Source organism: Melanerpes formicivorus, unplaced genomic scaffold (assembly GCF_026170545.1).
Source record: "Melanerpes formicivorus ecotype bairdi unplaced genomic scaffold, bMelFor1.0.p_v2 SCAF_154, whole genome shotgun sequence".
NCBI classification, from domain to species: domain Eukaryota; kingdom Metazoa; phylum Chordata; class Aves; order Piciformes; family Picidae; genus Melanerpes; species Melanerpes formicivorus.
In genome coordinates, this window is record NW_027142506.1 from 130,627 (window position 1) to 136,626 (window position 6,000).

The 6,000-nt window shown below is 48.1% G+C and overlaps 1 protein-coding gene across 1 annotated transcript in view; it reads left to right on the forward strand.

Moving 5' to 3' along the window:
* MAN1A2 (mannosidase alpha class 1A member 2) overlaps positions 1–6,000 on the forward strand; it is a 194,282-nt gene that overhangs the window by 70,063 nt on the left and 118,219 nt on the right. The window lies entirely within an intron of this gene.

Consider the following 6,000-nt stretch of genomic DNA (forward strand, 5'->3'; position numbering starts at 1 on the left):
TGGCCACCTGGGCACACTGCTGGCTCATGTTCATCCAGCTGTCAATCAACACCCCCAGGTCCCTCTCTGTTTTGGAGCTCTCCAGCCACTCTGACTTCTTTACATGACTTCCATGCTTACTTCTGTCATGCCTCCTAATAAGTCTGGAGGATTTTTTTCCTCTCTGGAATGACTATTATTTGGAATTTTGCAATTGCTGTGTGAAGGAAATTGCAAGCTTCCTCCACATTCCAGTTTCTGATCCTCTTATTCCAGCTATCTCTAGCAGCTGATTTCTTAAGTAAGTGTTTATCCATTTGAAATCCAGATGCTGTTTTGCCCCATTTAATGTTTAGCCAAATCCTATTAGGATTGTTCTGTACAAGGCTCTTTGATATGAAACACTTCCCTGAAGTATGTAGTCCTCAGTATTTACCAAGTCTAAAATAGAATCAGCTGTTGTTGATTTCATGGGTGGTTGCTGTGAAGGGGGGGAGGGGAGAAATTGGTTCTTTGACCAGGGACTGTCTAGGCTGCATTTTTACTGCAAATACTTTCCTGGTCTCTATTTTGGGACCTTCAGTTTAGGAAAGATGTTGAGTTGCTGGAAGGTGTCCAGAGAAGGGCAACAAAGCTGGGGAGGGGTCTGGAGCACAGCCCTGTGAGGAGAGGCTGAGGGAGCTGGGGTTGCTTAGCCTGGAGAAGAGGAGGCTCAGGGGAGACCTTCTTGCTGTCTACAACTCCCTGAAGGGAGGTTGTAGCCTGGTGGGGGTTGGTCTCTTCTCCCAGGCAACCAGCACCAGAACAAGAGGACACAGTCTCAAGCTGTGTCAGGGGTGGTTTAGGCTGGATGTTAGGAAGAAGTTCTTCCCAGAGAGAGAGATTGGCCATTGGAATGTGCTGCCCAGGGAGATGGTGGTGTCCCCATCCCTGGAGGTGTTTAGGAAGAGCCTGGCTGAGGCACTTGGTGCCATGGTTTAGTTGATCAGATGGTGCTGGGTGATAGGTTGGACTTGATGATCTCAAAGGTCTTTTTCAACCTGGTCTGGTCTATTCTATTCTATTCTATTCTATTCTATTCTATTCTATTCTATTCTATTCTATTCTATTCTATTCTATTCTATTCTATTCTATTCTATTCTATTCTATTCTATTCTATTCTATTCTATTCTATTCTATTCTATTCTATTCTACTCTGCTCTGCTCTGCTCTACTCTACTCTACTCTACTCTGTTCTATCCCCAGAATCATAGTATTGTTTCAGTTGCAGATGGCAGAATTCTAAGATCATCAACTCAAACTGTTGACCTAACCCCAAAAGCATTAAACCATGCCCTGAAGTGCCATGTCTGCATGGTTTCTGAAGCCTCTGGAAATGGTGACTTCATCACCTTCCTGGGCAGTCTGCTGCAGTGCCTGACCACTCCTTCAGTGCTGAATTGTTTCCTCATATCCAACCTGAACGTCCCCTGGCACCACTTAATGCCATTTCCTCTGCTCTTTCCCTTGATACTAGGGAAAAGAGACCAACCCCCACCTCACTACAACCTGCTCTCTGGGAATTGCAGAGAACAAGAATGTCTCCCCAAAGCCTTGTTTCTCCTGGTAATTGAGGCAGCCAAGCAGTGTTCTTGCTGGCATGCTTCAGTGAGGCACAGAGCATCTTAATGCAAAGTTAACCACCTCTCCCTGTCTTCCCTGCTGCATCCAACAAAGGGCAGAGACACTACTTAGTCTTCCCTTTGTCGCTAATGTATTTGTGGAAGTGTTTCTTCTTGTCCCTATCAGCTGGCATGACCAAACAAAGCTGTTCTCTCTTCCATGAGGTGTTTTTGCCTGGCATTTTCAGTGTCAGCAGCATAAAGTAGTGCTGCTGCATAAGTGAGAGAAGGAAGTTTTGAGGTCACTGCTAGTTAGTGAGCAAAATGTGTCCAAGGGAGCATCTCAAATGATTCAGCTGGGGCAGCTGGTGAGGTGAACTGTTTCTTTTCACTTGCCAGTGGACTACGTGGTTTCTACTAATGGGCACAATGGAGACTGGAATCAATACGGCTGACCAATATGATCGAGTGTTGTTCCTTTACTGTTCCAGTGTTGCAGGCCCATGGTGCAGGCCTGTGGTGCCAGTATAGCACAGTAAAGTGAAGTGTAGAAGAAGAAGGGAAAGGAAAGGCAGAATTACATAGCAAGGGAACTTCTACAACTTATATAAACTCAGAGAGCCTCGTTAGGGAGGTCATTGTGCCCTGTACTCTGCTTTGGTTAGGCTTGAGTCCTGTGTCCAGTTCTGGGCCCCTCAGTTTAAGAAGGACATTGAAACACTTGAAGGTGTCCAGAGAAGGGCAACAAGGCTGGGGAGAGGCCTTGAGCACAGCCCTGTGAGGAGAGGCTGAGGGAGCTGGGGTTGCTTAGCCTGGAGAAGAGGAGGCTCAGGGAAGACCTCATTGCTCTCTACAACTACCTGAAGGGAGGTTGTAGCCAGGAAGGGGTTGGTCTCTTCTCCCAGGCAGCCAGCAGCAGAACAAGAGGACACAGTCTCAAGCTGTGCCAGGGGAGGTTTAGACTCGAGGTGAGGAGAAAGTTCTTCACCAAGTGAGTCGTTCATCATTGGAATGTGCTGCCCAGGGAGGTGGTGGAGTCCCCATCCCTGGAGGCGTTCAAGAGGGGATTGGATGTGGCACTTGGTGCCATGGTCTAGTCATGGGGTCTGTGTTGATAGGTTGGACTCGATGATCCTTGAGGTCATTTCCAACTTTAGTTATGCTGTGATACTGTGATACTGTTGGCATGGCTTCATTGGCTCCCTAGGAGTGACCACACATGGCACTGTTATAGATCATTGGTCCAACTACTAATGACACGCAAGGTTTGTTGATGCAGGTGCATGTCCTGTTGTTCCAAGATAACTTTCCATGTTTATAGCTACCAGTGTCTTGTTTTAGTTACATGCTGCAGGCACAGCACTGTTTTGCTCCACTGCTAGCTGGCTCTGCACTCATGCTGAGCATGGCCTACCACCATGGCAGGCTCTAGGCCTGCACTGCCAGATTGCTCACACTGCTCGTCGCTGGCATTGCCACATTCTACCCCCCTGTTGGCTGTGTCTTGTTGCCTGGCTTGCTGCACAGCCCATCTTCAGCCTTGTGCTGGGCTGAGGCAGGCCCCCCTCCCCACCATGGGCAGAAATAAACAACTCAGACAAAGGGATTGCAGAAGTGATGGAAAGGTTAAATAGAAAGCAGTGAATGTTTACAGAAAGCCAAAAGCACAGTGACAAAGAGAGATCCCAAACCAGACCCAGAGACATCCCATCCCCACTTGAGGGTACACCCAAGACCCCCAGGGCTCCTCCTTCCCCCACCTCCCACTGCATTGCTAGGCTAGTCTCAGCTGGCCAGACCTGAGACTGCCCACCCCCCCCCACCAGCCAAGGTCAGGAGGCATCTCCCCCAGTTACCTGCTGACGGAGGAGGAAGAAAGAGCAAGTGCCAGACCCCACGCTGGATCTTAGAGTGGTACAGGAATTATGGTAGGAAATAACCCAATTTCCTGTGTCCACCCCTCTGGGCTGGACTTCTGGACACAGGAAGTAAAACACAGCAGGGGGCACCCAGCCTAAACTGCAACAAGCCTTTTGCTCCCAGTGCTGTTGACAAGCTCCCATGATCTGGGATAAAGTTGCTGAGCCAGCTGCTGACTGCCCAGTGCTGCAGCACAGGAACCTCTCACTGCAGGTCTTTGTGTTGCTAAGCAATGGGGATCTGACAGTGTGATTCTCCACCACGCCAGAGAGCAGGAGCAGCAGGAGTCCCACAGAGAAAATGCATTTGTCAGCCTGCAAGGCTGTGAGGCTGCTGTGAGAAGGAGCTGAGTCAGGCAAAGGAGTCTGTTTTTCTCAGTACAGCTGGCAGGTACAGTATTGCTTGGGAGAGTGATGTGATTTCTGTGTCCAGTTTGTGCTCTACAATACAAGAGGTGGGATTTTTCTTCTAAACTCTACCAAAAGAGTGTTTTAAGAGATGTGGGTTTTCAGTTGCCCTAGGAAATAATCTTTGGTTTGTTAGGCATTTCTGTCATCTGTCCTCGCAACAGTTACAGGACTGCCTGAGCTGCTGGGATGCTCTGTGTCTTCTGATCAGTTTTGATCAGGTTCAGAGGCTCACATAATGAGAGTCAGGGTTTTGTGGGCTTTATGTTTTTTTTCTGGAGCTTTTTGGGTGCCACATAACCTACACATTTTAAAATGTTATGTAGACAAACAATTTCATTAGGAAGAAACTCTCTGATATGCCCCAAAGACTGAGGGATGGCCTTCTGAACATATGGCTAGCTCCCTGAAAGGAATCATACAATCAACAAGGTTGGAAAAGACCTCAAAGATCATCAAGTCCAACCTGTCACCCAACACCTCAGGACTAACTAAACCATGGCTTCAAGTGCCACATCCAATCCCCTCTTGAACACTTCCAGGGATGGGGACTCCACCACCTCCCTGGGCAGCACATTCCAATGGCAAATTACTCTTTCTGGAAAGAACTTTCTCCTCACCTCCAGCCTAAACTTCCCCTGACACAGCTTGAGACTCTGTCACTCTTTGCTTGCTGCTGAATTGAAGTGTTTGCTGCCCCAGTTGAGGTGCTGCATACTTCTGAGCCGTATTCATAGGTTCTTTTCCCTTCCATCTTCCTTGTTTCTCAAAATGGCATTCTGCTGAGAGGCCTTAAGCACAGCCCTGTGAGGAGAGGCTGAGGGAGCTGGGGTTGCTTAGCCTGGAGAAGAGGAGGCTCAGGGGAGACCTCATTGCTCTCTATAATTCCCTGAAGGGAGGTTGTAGCCAGGTGGGGGTTGGTCTCTTCTCCCAGGCAACCAGCACCAGAACAAGAGGACACAGTCTCAAGCTGTGCCAGGGGAAGTTTAGGCTGGAGGTGAGGAGAAAGTTCTTCCCAGCAAGAGAGATTGGCCTTTGGAATGTGCTGCCCAGGGAGGTGGTGGAGTCACCATCCCTGGAGGTGTTTGAAAAGGGATTGGATGTGGCACTTGGTGCCATGGTTTAGTTAGTCCTGAGGTGTTGGGTTACAGGTTGGACTTGATGATCTTTCAGGTGTTTTCCAACCTTATTGATTCTATGATTCTATGAGTTGCTTAAGCTCTGCATTCTTGGTTAGTTTTGAGTGACAGCTTCATGTGTGTAGCTGATTGCCATCATCATTCACCTCTTGCCTGTAATTCTTGCCACCCTTCTGATAAACATCTGTTCCTTTCTTTGTACTAAATTAATGCCATTTCCTTTCCTACTCTGAGCTCATTTTTTAAGCCATTTTGAGATTTAGTTTTGAGGACATTCAGGCTTTGTAGTAGGTTTATAGAATTGTTTCTGTTTGAAAAGACCTCTGAGATAATCCAGTCCAGCTCTTAACTCTGCCAGGTCTGGTGGTAAACCACATCTCTGTGTCTTTAAAACCCTTCCAGGATTCAGCCACCTCCCAGGGGAGCATGTTCAGTGTTTGAGAGCCCTTTCAGTGCAATTCCTTCCTCCCCTGGTGCAACTTGAGGCCATTTCCTCTTGTTCTATCACTTGTGACTAGGTAGACCTTCTGCCACCTTGCTTCAGCCTTCTTTCAGGGAGCTGTAGAGAACAAGAAGGTCTCCACTCAGCCTCTTTGTTTCTAGATTGAACAATCCCAGTTCCCTTAGCCCCACTCCTCACAAGACCTGTTCTCCAGGACTCTTCACCAGCTTGCTTGTCCTTTTGGATGCACTCCTGCACTTCAAAGTCTTGTAGTGAAGCCTCCAAAACTAAACATAGTCCCAAGGTGCAGCCTTACTAATGCTGAGTCCAGGGGGACAATCCCTTTGCTGGTCCTGCTGTCACACTGTTCCTCATTACAGGCTGGGATGCTGTTGGTCATCTTGACCATCTGGGCACATGCTGGCTCATCTTCAGTCAGCTGTTGATAGGCTGGGTGATAGGCTCAAGTTGGTGATCTTAAAGTTAGTTGATTAGATGGTGTTGGGTGATAG